Source organism: Pelodiscus sinensis, chromosome 4, assembly GCF_049634645.1.
Source record: "Pelodiscus sinensis isolate JC-2024 chromosome 4, ASM4963464v1, whole genome shotgun sequence".
Taxonomy (NCBI): domain Eukaryota; kingdom Metazoa; phylum Chordata; order Testudines; family Trionychidae; genus Pelodiscus; species Pelodiscus sinensis.
Genome location: NC_134714.1, coordinates 67,348,837 through 67,363,747, shown reverse-complemented (window position 1 = coordinate 67,363,747; position 14,911 = coordinate 67,348,837). Strand labels below are relative to the sequence as shown.

Below are 14,911 nucleotides of genomic sequence, written 5' to 3'. Positions count from 1 at the left end.
CTCGTGGGAGGCGGGGGGCAGAGAGCAGCCAGGCTGGAGCATCCCTGCCTGTGGCAGGGGTCACTCTAGCCCAACCCTAGTGGGTGGAGGGCCCGCCCACTCTCCTGTAATCAGTTAAATGGTTAAACATTTAATCAATTAAATGGGCTGTTACATCCCTACTTTAAATAGCTAAACAAAGTGAATTTGAACACAGAATTATTGTTTTGAAACAGGAAGTGATAAAATCAAGGCAAAGAAAAGTAAGGACTAAGTATAAATTTCACTTTGATTAATATGAATTGGTATATAGAAAAATGAATATCTTTCTTATTTCTTTTGCCCTCTACTAGCAAGTAGTGGTAGTGAAGAGAAAGGAAGGCACTGAAAAGGACTTATAAAATACATGCTTTAATTAAATTGGTTTCTTTTGTTTGTATGTAGCTTTAAAAAAAGCCATTTAAACTGTTTTATTTACTCATTAACATCACTGACATCTTCCTCATTCCTTCCAAATATTCTGACACATTCTAGCAAAGGGCATGCCATGAAGAAAGAATGTCCAATGGAGTTGGAGGGTCAGAAGAGCAGCAGCTGCACCTCAGAGCAAGCCCTATACAACATTCTGTACTTTAAAAGGACGTTAACATGCCCTAGTGTCATATTTTTTCTTATACCTGTTTGTAAACTCTGAAATTATACAAAGTTGGCTTTCCAAAGTGTTTATGGGCTTTATATTGGTTTATGGAGGAAAGAATGTAATAGATAGATTATAAGAAAGCAGAGCCACAATGTGTGTTTCTTAGTTCAACCTACTACAACAGTAAACCAGCATAGGAAGCCCTGCACTTATGACTCACCCCACAAGAACAAAATCATCATGCATGCAAAGAAAAACAAATAATGTTAAGGAAACACTTGTGTTTTAAGCTTATTACAAACAATGATGGGAGGGGAAAAAACCCTAATTTTTGAGGTGACAATGTCCTTTCCAGGTGCTCCAGAATAATGAACACAAACCAGATCCTCAGTTTAACTTTCTAGGTGATGTTTCCAAAATAACTAAATAGAAATGTTTGCCAAATCTTGCAAGATGTCAACAACAAAATGAAATAAAAGACTGCTGCAAAGCAACTGTTTCTTATCTCATGATTCTCCTGGATGGCATCAGAATGCAGCATTTGACATATACGAGAAAGCAGCCTACATAAACTGGATTACTGTAAGCAGGAAAGTGGGGGGGAGGGAAGGCACAGACATTTATATGTATGGAAGAACACTATAGTGCAGCGTTACACTTCAATAAACATAGGTTTCTGCTATTTGTTTCCTCTAATTAGCTAATGTTTGCAAATTGTTTTGTAGTTGATAAGCGCTGGCGGTGCCAAACAGCACTATCTGTCATCATAAAAAAAAAACCCATGATGTGAAGAAGATTGTGCAGCCAGGGGTAGAGTACGCATAAGAAGAAGCAAAGAGCTTAATATGTTCTGAGACTACATGAAGTTAAAAGTCTCAGAGGGGTAGCCATGTTAATCTGTAACTTTACAAACAGTGAGTAGTCTTGTGGCACCTTAATGACTCATATATAGTGCCACAAGACTACTTGTTTTTACTAGGGATATTAAGTATCGATTGACTAGTCAAGTAACCTCATGAATTCTTGTTGGTTAGTCGACTAGTCTATTGGTTAGTCGACTATTCTATAAGTCCCTGGGGGTGAGGCTGACAACCAGTGCACTCTGGCCCCACTCCTGAGACCTCCTGCAACTCCATGCTATGGGGTGTCAGGCAGGAGCTGGTACGTGAGGGGAGCCAATTTAAAAACTAGCTCCCCTCACAGGCCAGCTGCCTCTTGCCTTGTATTGCTGCCTCTGATAAAAAGGCAACAGCATGGGGTGGCAGCAGCCTCTGTCTGGGGAGGGGGAGGGAGTGTCTGAGCTTCTGGACCCAGCACAAGATGGAACTGAGCCGGGCTGTCTGCCCAGCTGGCTCCTAATACACCTTAAATGCAGAGCCGCAGCAGGGGGAGTTCCTGGACTTGTCACAAGCCAGGACTGAGCCGGGATGCTGGCCAACCTGCTAAAAAAAAAAAAAAAATTGCTGGTGGGGGGGGGAAGGGAAGGAAATGTGTACAGTTTATATAGCATTAACCAATAAGCTTTTGCTTATTGGTTAATTGGTTAATCAACTACACAATTAAATCCCTAGCTTTTACATGAAGTTAGAAAAAACTCTTATGCTATTCTTTTCCTGTGGAAATGGGGTAACACTTTTACTAATTGTAAGCGCTTGGAGCTATTTTAGGTTCTTCTGTTTGGAATAGTCAGAGAAGGTAGTTGCTAGCAACAGAGAGAAATGTTTACTTCAGTGTGCAGGATTTGCAGACAGCTCTGCAGTCAGAAAAGCACATAGCTGGCCAAAGTGCTCTCCTTCTGTTTGAACTCAGATAACTGGCATAACCATACTTCTTTCACTCAAGAGTTTCTTCCCCCTTGCAAATAAATTGTGGAATTGGACATGGCCAACTGATATGACCAAGTCATCATGCCTTTTTGCACTGAGAAAAATACTTGCCTAACTTTGCAAGACTGCAGTGAGAAGATACATGGCAGGTAAGTCTTTATCCCTTCTTGACTTTTCCTGGCATCCGGGTGAAGATTAAAAAGCAAGAGAGACCAGTCGACACTGTCTGGAAGATCACACTTTGAATACCAATCAAATTTTTTCCCCACACAGAGCTTTGGGGAGAAAGTCTCCTCTGAGGGTAATAGGAAAAGCTGGGTATCAGTACTTTCCATTATTATGAGGGTGCATCTACACTGCACCCTTATCTAAAAATAAGATACACAATTTGAGCTACGCAAATTGTGTAGCTGGTTTTGAGTTAATTTCAAAATAGAGTGTTATTCTGAAACATCCCTTAATCCTTGTTGAACAAGACATTGGAATAGCAAGCCCATTATATTTCAAACTACAGGCCTGCTCAAAAGACATGGAATAGCTATTTCAGAATACTTCCGGTATCCCAAAATAGCTCTGCAGTATAGACGTAGCCTGAGAGTCCCCTACTAGCTGATATGGATGGGTGGTGATTTGGATCCAAAATTCCATAGCTGTAAGTTCACAGCAAAGACACTCTGCCAACCATCAGGCAGGCATGCACTGCTGTTGCTTGGGACTGAGACTAGGGCAATGGCTGCGTGGCACAATGTACAAGAGCCAAAGGAGTGTGTTCTATTCCCAGCCCACCCACACACCATGTAATCTCAAATTCATCATTTCAACTCTGTTCATCAACTGGTAAAATAGAGATAATACTTCTCTCACATGGATGTGAAACATTAATGTTTATTATGTGCTTTGAGATCTCCAGTTGGAAGCATTATTATTGAAATAGCACTCGAAAGTATGGTGAGCACTAACAGCACACACAAAAAAAGGGATTATTCCCCAGAATTACAGTCTAATTTTAGACATGATGCAACAAGTTAGGGGTAATCAAACAATAGGGAGTAGACAGGCTGGTGGAAGGACAAAGGTTACACTAGTGAAGTCATATAGTTGCTCATTAGTCATGTGCATCTCTTACACCTGTGTCTACACTAGACAATCAGATAGTTTCAACAACTGTGTTAGCTGAACTTATACTGGACACAATTCATCTGTGCCTACACTTACAGATAGAGAATGGTCACCACTAATTCAGCTTTCATTTAGTAAACAATTGCTAAAACTGATGCTGTTTCCAACAAGTAAACAAAGTTCAACTGAACCTCTACATAAAGAGTGAAACTTTTCAAAAGCAATACAGGAAAACAAGTCTGAAGGGATTCTTGGATTTAGGTGTGTTGAAGGTAGTTGTTGGTGGACTAGAATGTGGGAAATCAGACAAAGGATTACCAAGACTGTTGCTGTTAGCAGAACAAAGGGGCTAGGTCAGATATGCAGTAAGGGGCTAGGTCAGATATGCAGGCAGGTAGTTATTAAATTGGGCAGTGCCTACAACATGGTCAGGTCAACACGTAAGAAAAATCATTTCAGCAATTGCATTTTAGAAACTGTGTTTTATACAGACCACTAGCACTGTGTAAAACAGATTATTAACAAGTGAATGCTGTAAGTTTTAAGCCCTGCAAGTATCTTCCTGGCTAGGAATTCAGAATTCTCCAACTCCTCAACACCCAAAACAATAGCAACCCCACTGTAGGGGGGAGGTAGTACATCAGAAGAAGAAAAAAGTTTTGATTCCAACCATCTGCTCTATCAAAAACAAAGCAAATTTTTGACCAATTCTGTAGCAGCTAATTTGTGTCCTTATTAAACCACATTCTGAATCAGCACACCAAGAACTGTGAACAGGTGACATCAGTCTCAAACTTATTCAGAAAGTCAGAGGTTACCTGCTAAACTGTCTTACACAAGTGCATAGTAACCAGTGGAGAAAGAAACCACTTGCCTGGCACTTAGGAATATTTCAGGAATGAGTAGGTTTGCCAGCTCTCCCAGACTGGACACCATTGCCACAAATGGCATCCAATCTGTCCAGTCAGGAGAAGTGGCAACCCTAGGAAGGAGTAATATTCTTTACAATTACATTTGGAACACATTTTTTCCTACCTGTAAATCTTTGCAAAAAAAAGTTTTAAATCAAGCATTAGACTCAAGTCTGAAAATTACTTTAAAATGTTAAACAAGTTTTATCATAATCCAACATTTACCTAATCTGAGGGGAAATGTTGTGAGAGGTTAGTCATTTTATGTTTTATTCTGAACTTCTATAACTATCTGTGGATCTTGGAACAATTTATAGACTATTTGTGAAATAATCCCTGTAGCATATGTGTATCGCTACCTCCATAACAGAGACTAAGAAAACTGAAGCACAGAGAGACTAAGAGTTTGAATTTTCATGGTGCTAAATAAATTCCAATTAAAATCACAGGGAGATATAGATCCCCCTCACTCCTGCATACCTAAATGACTTGAGCAAGATCAAAGTGCAGACAAGCTGGCCACAGATTTCAGCATCCAGCAGTAAATCATTACACCTCTTCCACATGAAACAGCTAAGTGGTATCATCATACCTTGCACAATTCTTCAAGATGTGTGTTCTTATGGGTGCTCCACTCTGGGTGCTGGTACATCCTTGCACCAGTGACCGGAGATTTTTCTAGCAGTGTCCACCGTGGCACCCCCTCATGCCACTGGTGTCCATTAGGTGCACGTGCGGTGTGGCTCCCTCCATTCCTTCTCTACCTGTGCTAGCATGGGGCTCCAAAGCCAGGGAAGGAGGGAGAGTAGTGGAGCACCCACGGGGACCCAAATCTCAAACTGCACAAGGTAACTCTTTCTTCTTCTTCTTCTTCGAGTAGTGTCCCCATGGGTGCTCCACTTTGGGTGACTATAAAGCAGTAGTCGGCTCATGGAGGCAGATTTGGAGCCCTGTCGTTATCACCGAGGATAATACTGCTTGTCCCACAGCCATGGATGATGTGATGGAGGATGCCAGAACATAATGTTGTCCAAACGTGTGATCCGATGACCAAGCAGCTGTGTTGCAAATGTCCTGGAGCGGTGCACTTTTGAGGAAAGCAGTTGTAGAGGACATAGCCCTGGTGGAATGGGTAGTGTACCCAGTGGTTTTTTGTTGTGGATAGTGTAGCATGTGTGGATACATGAAGAGATCCATTTGGAGATCCTCTGAGAAGAGATTGCCTGTCCCTTAGAACGTTCCGCAAAGGATAGGCAGAGTCTAGGTGATATTCGCCAGGCTCTCATACAATCAATGTAGAACACGAGCGCTCTGCAGACGTCAAGGGTGTGCCATGTGTGACACATCAGTGTGCGGCTTGAAGAAAAAAAAGCAGTTAAGCATATCGGTTCGTTGATGTGGAATGGAGAGGGAACTTTCAGGAGAAAGTTAGGGTGAGGTAGCTGAAAATCGTATCGGGGGGTCTGCCATTAGGGTGTCAAGTTTCCCTACTCGTCTACTGGAAGTTACTGCAACTAGAAAGGAGACCTCCATAGATAGGTATGACCAAGGGCAGGTTGCAAAGGGCTCGAAAGGTGGCTTTTGTCAAGCTCTTATGTGATTTAGGTCCCAGATGGAAACAAGTAGACAAATGGATGGAAAGGTGTTTTGTAGACCCATGAAGAATCTTCTGGTGATTGGGTTCAAGGGAAAAGAATCACCCTCAGTAGCGCGATGGAAGGCTGCTATAGCAGCTGCATGAACCCTGATGGTACTTAGAGCCTGGCTCGACTCCCTAAAGTACAAGAGGAGGAGGAGGGTGGTTTCAGGGGTATAGTGTGAGTAAGTTTGAGCCACTGAGAGAATCTGTTCCATTTGTAAAGGTACATTTGCCTGGTGGATCCTCTTCTGCTATTGATTAGTATCTGTTTTACTCTTTCAGATCAGGTGTTTTTGGCATCCAGGAGCCAAACGTGGAGGTGGAGTTTGTGTGGTTCAGGACGGAGAATTGCGCCGTGATTCTGAGAGAGAAGATTGTGTTGAGGCGGAAAAATGTATGACTCCATTATTGTCATTCTGTAGAGGTAAGGATGCCATGTCTTGCGAGCTATGTAGTGTAGGAAATGCTGGCATGCATATCGCACCGCTCTCATTTCTAAAAGGTTGATGTGGAGGGTTTGCTCTGTGAAGGACCATTTGCCTTGGTCCATGAGGGCTCCTAGATGAGCACCTCATCCCTTGAGTGATGCATCAGTCATAATAAGTGTAGGGGACGGCTGATGAAATGGAATGCCCATTAAGATGTTGTGCAAGGAGTTGAGGACCCATTCCAGAATGGTAACTAACTTGGAGAGAGGGTCTCTGGACGGGGTGTAAAGTGTGGCGAGCCAGGACTGAAGACATCTCATGTGGAGCCTCACTAGCCTGATGACGTAAGTTGTGGCAGCCACATGGCCTAAAATTTTTAGGCATTCATGAACTGTCATGCTAGGAGTTGCTCGTGCTACCACTATAAGGTTGCATAGGGTGTTGAATGTGTGTGTGGGCAGAATCACTTTGGCTGCGACGGTACTGATGTGTGCTCCAACGCCTGAGTGAGATGGAGTGTGGATTTCCCATAGTTTATATGGAAGCTGAAGTGGAGCAGAAGGTTCATGGTAGTCTCGATCATGTCTTTTGTCTCTTGGAAGGACGTGCCTTTTATGAGACAGTCGTCTAGTTATGGAAATATATTGACTCCCTGACGACACAGGCATGCCGCTACAATGGCTAGAGTTTTGGAAAACACTCTGGGAGCCATTAAAAGGCCAAAAGGGAGCACTCGGTATTGGTAAAGGTGACAGCCAATCGTGTATCATAGACAACGTCTCTGGGCAGGATGCATTGTTATGTGCAAATCTACATCTTGAAGGTTGAGAGCTGAAAGCCAATCTCCTTGATCCAATGCTGGAATTAGAGAATGGGTCTCCATCCTCCATTCTTTTTCTATGTCAGAAAACAAGTTGAGTAGAACCCTCGGCCATTGAACTCTGTTGATATTGGTTCTATGGCACCTAAGCAGAGGAGGTGAAGCACCTCTTGCTCAAGGAGGGTCTTGTGAGAGGGGTCCCTAAAGAGGGACACGGAGGGAGGATGGGGAGGGGGAAGAGAAATGAAAGGGATGGAGTAATCATAGTGGATGAACTCTAGGACCCATTTGTATGATGTTATTTGAGCCCACCGTTGAAAGCAGGGGCGGAGGCGGAGGTTGAACTGTTGATAATTCGTCGATTGTGTGACCACAAGGAGCAACCGAACCTTCAAATTTACTTTTTGGACAAGGAAGATTGGGCTGCCGCCATTTGGTGTTGTTGCTGACATTGAGGCCTATGTCGTTGGGGCCTTTGCTTTTGTCAGAAGTCTTATCTTGGTTGCGGTCTGTATGACTCTCTGGGTCTTTGGTAGTTGCTGTATCTGGCTCTCTTAAATGGGGGCGTTTACATCCCCAAGTTCTGGAGGGTGGTGCGGGAGTCCTTCATCAAATGAAGTATTTTGTAGGTTTTTGCAGCAAAAAGATTGGTCTTATCGAAGGGTAAGTCTTCAACTTTCTGCTGCAAGTCCCTTGGCGCTCCTGATGCTTGGAGCCAAGATATTCTCCGCATCACGATCACTGAGACTGATGCATGCAGCTGTGTCTGCTACCTCCATTGCGAACTATAGTTCAATGCGAGAAATTGTATGGCCCTACTGAATAATGTTGAGGGCTCTCCTGAATAACATTGAACTCTTGTGTTCAGGTAAGTATTGTGCAAGCTTTTGAAGTAGCTAGAATAGTCATAATCCACTAACATGGCAGTATAATTCGCTGCTCTAGGAGTAGAGTGGCCAAGGAATATACTTTATGGCCCATGATGTCAATTTTTTTTATGTCCTTGGTCCTGTGGCATTGATCTAATATTTGGTTGTCTGGCTCTGTTTTCTAATGGAATCGACTACCAAGGAGTTTGGTGGACGGTGAGTAAAAAGAAAATCCATTCTCTTTGGTATGATGAAGTATTTTCAATCCACTCTCTTTTTGGTTGGAGTGATGGATGCCAGGGCCTGCCAGATGTTGTCTACTGGGTCCATAATAGCCTCGTCCATGGGGAGGGCAATTCTGAAGGAGGTAGGAGGCTATAAGGTTCCCAGGAGGCAATACTGCTTTTCTTGAACTTCCTGTAAATCTCACTCTTGTGCTAACACTACCCTTTTAAAAAGTTCTTGGAACTTCTTTGAGTCATCCGTTGGTGGCGGGGTGGTGGATATTACTGCCTTGTCTGGTGAGGATGACAAATTATGGACAAGGGACCTATCTTCATCCTCCGACAAAGAGGACGTGACTCCCATGACTGCCATTGCCCAGGGTAGGGAGGTGTTGGATATGTATAGTGATGTGCATACCAGGGTGGTGGTGGTGGTATGTATATGTAGCAGGCCCAGTATCCCAGGATGGGGCACAGTATGTCAGGCTGGAGTGCTGGGAAAAATGGCTGTGTGGCTCGGTGCCGACTTTGCTTGGGAAGCAAGATACATTCGTCAACCTGCATGAGTGCACCGACTGTATGGAGGAGCCTGGGGATACTGGTGCCAGTGAAGGATGGCTCCTGACAGGAGACTTGTGCTGTTGATGCTCTTGGGACAGTACTGAGGTTCTCGTATTACTCAGTGCTGTGGGTGTAAGCAGTGCTGATGGGTCAAGAGGTAGCATATTGGTATGGGGTCTCTTGGGTGCCGATGGAGTTGGCAGCTTTGGTGCCGAGCAGTGTTTGTGTTGGCCGGATGGTGCAGCCAGTACCGTTGTAGCCACTCGTTTTTGTTTGGGCTTTGAGTGAACCCTCTTATGTGGTGCTGGCATCTTGGGCAGTGCCATTCCCAATGTGCCAGGCTTATCCGCGGTGCTGACGGTTGAGGCTGTCGGTGCTGAGGGTAAGGATCAGGCTGGGGACAGTCTCGCTTTTGAGAAAGACTTGCCAGAAAAGGAGGAGGGACTGACTTGTCCATACCTTTTGGCTCAGATGGTGACTTTGAGGAAGGTATTTAGTCTGTTGGCCAGAGCACACAGCAACTGCACTATCAATTTGGAGCAGTGAGGGCACTTCTGTGTTGGTGCAATTCTCTAAGGAAATTTATGTATGCAGAATGCTCGTCTAAGACGGGCATAGCATCCAGCATAACTCACACCTCTTGAAGCTAGGACATCCTGGCATTAGGAGCGATGAAAAGCAGTGAGCTGATGATGACAAATTTTTTTTTTTTAATAGGGTTGGGTGGGCGGGGTGTCTTAAAACTTGGAAATGTTGAGGAAACTAAGGAGAATTAACCATTTTTTTGTGATTTTTCTGTAGAACAGCAGAAGGAAAGGAGCTCCATCTGCTGCTGATAATGGTAGGGAAGGAACTGAGGGAGCCATGTTGTGCACACACCTAACAGCCACCAACAGCATTGAGGGGGCACCACAGCGCGCGTGCAGTGGACACAGCTAGAAAAGTCTCCGGTCATCGGTGTGAGGACACACCAGCACCCAGAGTGGAGCACCTCCGGGGACACTACTTGAAGAAGAAATATCATTTGCAAACAGTGACCAAAAAGGGATCAGTCATCCTATAAGGGGCACAGATTCCATTAGGATCTGATCCTGCTTACACTCAAGTCAAGAGGTATCGTGCCAAGACATCTAGAGGACAAGCAGGAGACCTGTGTGTGTCAATATGACCTAAAATTTAGCAGAGTTAAAGGGTTTTTTTCAATAAATTAGATAAATACCCTTAATCTCTCACAATATTCTAGTTTCTAGGTTGAACATATTACTGTAAGTCATTTGAGGAATCTGAGCAAAGGGGACATCCCGCAAACACTGTGGCTACGTCTAGACTGGCATGATTCTCCGAAACTGCTTTTAACGGAAAAGTCCTCCGTTAAAAGCATTTTCAGAAAAGAGCGTCTAGACTGGCATGGACGCTGTTCCGTAAAAGCACTTTTTGCGGAAAAGCGTCCATGCCAATCTAGACGGGCTTTTTTGCGGAAAAGTGTCGATCGCCATTTTCGCGATTGGGGCTTTTTAGCGGAAAACAGATCTGAGCTGTCTACACTGGCCATTTGCACAAAAACTTTTGCCTGAATGGGAGCAGCATAGTATTTCCGCAAGAAGCACTGATTTCTTACAGTAAGAAGTCAGTGCTTTTGCGGAAATTCAAGCGGCCAGTGTAGACAGCTGGCAAGTTTTTCTGGAAAAGCGGCTGATTTTCCGGAAAAACTGGCCAGTCTAGACACAGCCTGTATGTCTCTCACAAAATCCTTGAGTAGGAAGCTAAATATTGTTAATCCTGTTTTCATAATGGGCAAACTGAGGCAGAGTGACTTGTCCACTGCCTCATAGTAAGTCAGTTGTAAAGCAGAGATTATAGCTCAGGAGTTCCTGGCTCCCAACATCCACTGCTTATTCTTTCAGGTCATGTTTGGAAGGAGCCCAGAAGAGGAAAAACATCTATACTCAGATCATATGGACTAAAATTTAGAAAATATGGGGTACAGCATAAAAAAATTAGCAAGCTTACCCATCACTGATAACATAAGAATGGCAATACTGGATCAATTCTAGTGTCCTGTTTTCTGACAGTGGCCACTACTAAATGCTTCAGAGAGAACGAACAGAACAGAGCCATATTTGAGTAATTGATGATGTAGTCTAGTCTCCCTGGTCTGCAGGGAGACGGGGAGCAAAGCCTTGGAGCACGCCCGCAGCGGGACAGCCCAGGCACGCTTGGGCTGTCCTGCTGCGGGCGTGCTCTGCGTCTCCCAGGTCAGCAGACCAGGGAGACGGAGCAAAGCCGTGGAGGATTTGGGCGGTCCCGCCACCCCCGTCTCCCTGGTCTGCTGGGGGGGGGGTGCAGCTAGTGTCCCCCCCCAGCAGACCAGGCTTTTCTTGCCTACCCCTAGGGTAGAGCAGCTGGGGGCTGCCGGGTTGGTCCCGCAGCGCCGCTCCGGACCAACCCGGCAGCACCCCAGCTGCTCTGCCCCAGGCGTCCCCAAGTCAGCCGCTGCTGAAACTGACCAGCGGCTGACCGGCTTCCTGTAGTCAGCCGCTGGTCAGTTTCAGCAGTGGCTGACTTGGGGACGCCTGGGTTTCTTAAGTTGAATCTGTATGTAAGTCAGAACTGGCATCCAGATTCAGCCGTGGTTGAAACTGATCAGTTTCAGCAGCGGCTGACGCCAGTTCCGACTTACATACAGATTCAACTTAAGAACAAACCTACAGTCCCTATCTTGTACGTAACCCAGGGACTGCCTGTACTTAAGATTATATTTTCCTGGGTGCATTACTTTGTATTTATCAACACTGAATTTATTCTGCCATTTTGTTACACAGTAACCTAGTTTGTTAGATCCCTGTACAACTCTATGCAGTCAGCTTTAAAGTTAACGATCTTGAGTAATTTTGTATCACCTGCAAACTTTGCCAGCTCATTGTTTGCCTGTTTTCAGATAGTTTATGGATATGTTGAACAGCAATGGTTCCACAACAGATCGTTGGGAGTCCCCTGCTATTTACTTCTTGTGTAAGTAATATACCCTAATGATATCATAGCGCTTCAGTATACTTGCAACATTTTTCTAACTACACACACATGCCTAGCTATTGTAATCTACAGAAAAGCTCTAATGTCACTATGACAGCATTGTGCTAAAGCTCTCCAACTAGTGCTAAAGCTCTCCAACTAGTGCTCATAGATTTCAAGGCCAGAAGGAACCACCACATTCATCTAGTCCAGTGGTTTTCAAAGCTGGGTTGTGGGCTCACCCAGGTAAGCTGTTGGCGGGCCCGCAACACTTTGTTTATCTAAGCGTCCATAGTCACAAAGCCTTGCAGCTGCCATTGGCTATGATTTGCTATTTCCAGACAAGGGGAGCTGCAGGAAGAGTGGCCCAGGCTGTGCTGTTTCCCACAGCTCCCCTTGACTGGAAATAGTGAATCACTGCCAAATTTGAGTGGCAAGATTCCATGGCTAAGGACACTTGGATACCTGGGAGGGTCCGGGACCCAACTGTGAAAACCACTGATCTAGTCTGACCTCATGTACACTGCAGGCCACAGAACCTCACCCACTCACTCTAGTAACAGACCCATAACTTCTGACTGAGTTACTGATGATTTCAAATAATGATTTAAAGACTTTGCAGGTCTGTTCTTTAATGTTCCCTTTGTCGGTTTTCCAAGAGCTCTCTAAAACTGCAGGCTGAAGGAAATGACAACAAAAACATTTGAGTGAATCCAGTGTTACATTTACAAGGATTCTGACTATTTAGCAATCTTGCTTGTTGCCCTACTGCCAATGCACTTCATTCCTGAACTGTAGCATCCTCTTTCTACTTTAGATACTTATACAACCCTCATCACAATTGTATCTGTACACCTGATTCTATAATAGCTTTATCTTTAAAACACCTATATAGCATAACGAAGTGCTATTATTCCCACTTTACAGATGGAAATTAAGGCAAAGAATTGCTAAGTGACTTGCCCAAGACAAAGCAGGATGTTTGTAGCAGAGCAGGGAACTAAACTAAGGTTACTCAGGTCTTAAGATAGCACTCTAATCAGTAGACTCTCCCTTCTTCTGTTAGCCTACCTAGTTCTAACCCACAGCTTTATTAAGATGCCAGAATACTGACCTTGAACACCTTTTCTATTCCAGTCTAGGGCCAGTCTTCAGCAGGGACTGCAGCTCATATTAAATTAAGGATATGGTATACTATATACTGGAGCTGAAACGGGTTTAGAATGGGTCCTACCAATTTCTTTTTGGCACTCCTGCTCACACTGTTAATGGACCACAACTGATACATTAGGCTCTTCATGCGAGTAATGTGCAGGGCACATATCGAGGAAGTCCTGTCACAAGATCCAGGAACATTAATTGAGTCCACTCCACTGGGCAACAGCTTGTGCACACAGCATTCATTATTCCAGTCTCTCCTCAGAAGGAAATATGCCTTAATTTTGTCTGGGCAGCCATATGTTCTATATACCAGTGTTAGATGGTCTGACCGAATCCTTGCCATGAATGTATTTGCAATCTAAAGGGATGTCTGCACTTAAATTTAATAAAAACACATTCGTTTTAACTTAATAGACAGAAACACAGATCAAAACTTTTGAGGGATATATGAAGTGCACAAGGAGGTCATTTAAGAAAGGAGAAACATTTTTAGATAAGCAAGATAGTGCTTTTGAGTAGTGATCCAGCTTGTACATTACCCCAATGTAATCACTACTTCCCGAACTCAGAAGATAGAATAGTTTCTCTCTCTCACCACAAAGTGCAATTGCAACCTCTCAACCCTCAAAATAGACAAACTAGCTTCCAGACACCCCAAGGAACAGAGATATGTTAGAATTGCACATGTTTACAGTCCAGCAATTCAGAGACAAGTATGTCCACATTCATAATGAGACACTCACAAATACAGGCCCTAATCATGCTCCCAACTAAGTACATAGCCATCAGAGGAACTTTACAGTGTTCTGGGAGCAGGAAATTACTGCAATTACCTAACTTACGAATTGGTTCACTTTAACCCTCCCTACCTTGCATCATGTTTCTAACTACAAGTAAACTGACTAGCAAAAATCTTATTATCCATTGTTGCTGCTCTGTTCTTGTAGGATACTGAAACCAGGGCAGTCCATGCTAGTGTTGAGATCTGAAAGTGATCTCAAGTACTGAAATCAGTTTCCCTGCACAAGTATCTAATATTTGGATACCTGCTTGCAGTTACTGCAATCAAATATCCAAGTGCATGGAGATTTCAGAAGCCGAGCCAAAAGCACACAGAAACCTGTTCCAGAGGGACTTGGATACCCTATCAGAAAACAAGCAAGGCATGTCCTATTAATTATTTATACATACCTAAACCTACCCTGCTTGTCACACTTAAGAATCTGCACTCAAAAGTCCAAAATTAGGATATAAGCATCTATAGCTCAGGATTAAGATAAACGTCATAGAGACTTGGGAGGCTGGTGGTGAAGGAAATCTTGTACTGCACAGCTCTTACCTGTATTAAACATAAGCCCCTCATGTTCATTAACACTAAATTTACTCTACAAATTTAGAACACATTTTAAATTGCATGCACAAAAACAGGAGCAGTTATCAATTATAACAGCAATGCAATTTGATCCACCTTTCTGTTCTCATACCATAAGCAATTTCCCACCCAAAGGGCAATTTACCACATTTCACTAAAATGAAGATTAGCCAGAATTCTCTGTACCAAGTTTACACACTAAGACAATCTTCCTGTTGAAGCAGTCCATTAGCAGGCTGAACTGCGTAGCTGCACACACGCAGCTTGCGTGTATACAGGCAAAAAATAAATAAATAAAAATAAAAAGCAAAGTTACCAAGCACTCAATCTCCCCATTTCCTGCATCCCCC

At 43.8% G+C, this 14,911-nt stretch overlaps 1 protein-coding gene and 1 long non-coding RNA gene across 4 annotated transcripts in view; one reads left to right on the top strand and one right to left on the bottom strand.

The window, feature by feature from the left end:
* Nucleotides 1-14,911, bottom strand: part of MIDEAS (mitotic deacetylase associated SANT domain protein) — an 81,596-nt gene that overhangs the window by 44,763 nt on the left and 21,922 nt on the right. The window lies entirely within an intron of this gene.
* Nucleotides 2,331-9,955, top strand: LOC142829137 (uncharacterized). The gene is made up of 3 exons (XR_012903458.1): nt 2,331-2,594; nt 6,397-6,538; nt 9,818-9,955. It is a non-coding gene; the product is annotated as an uncharacterized LOC142829137 (long non-coding RNA).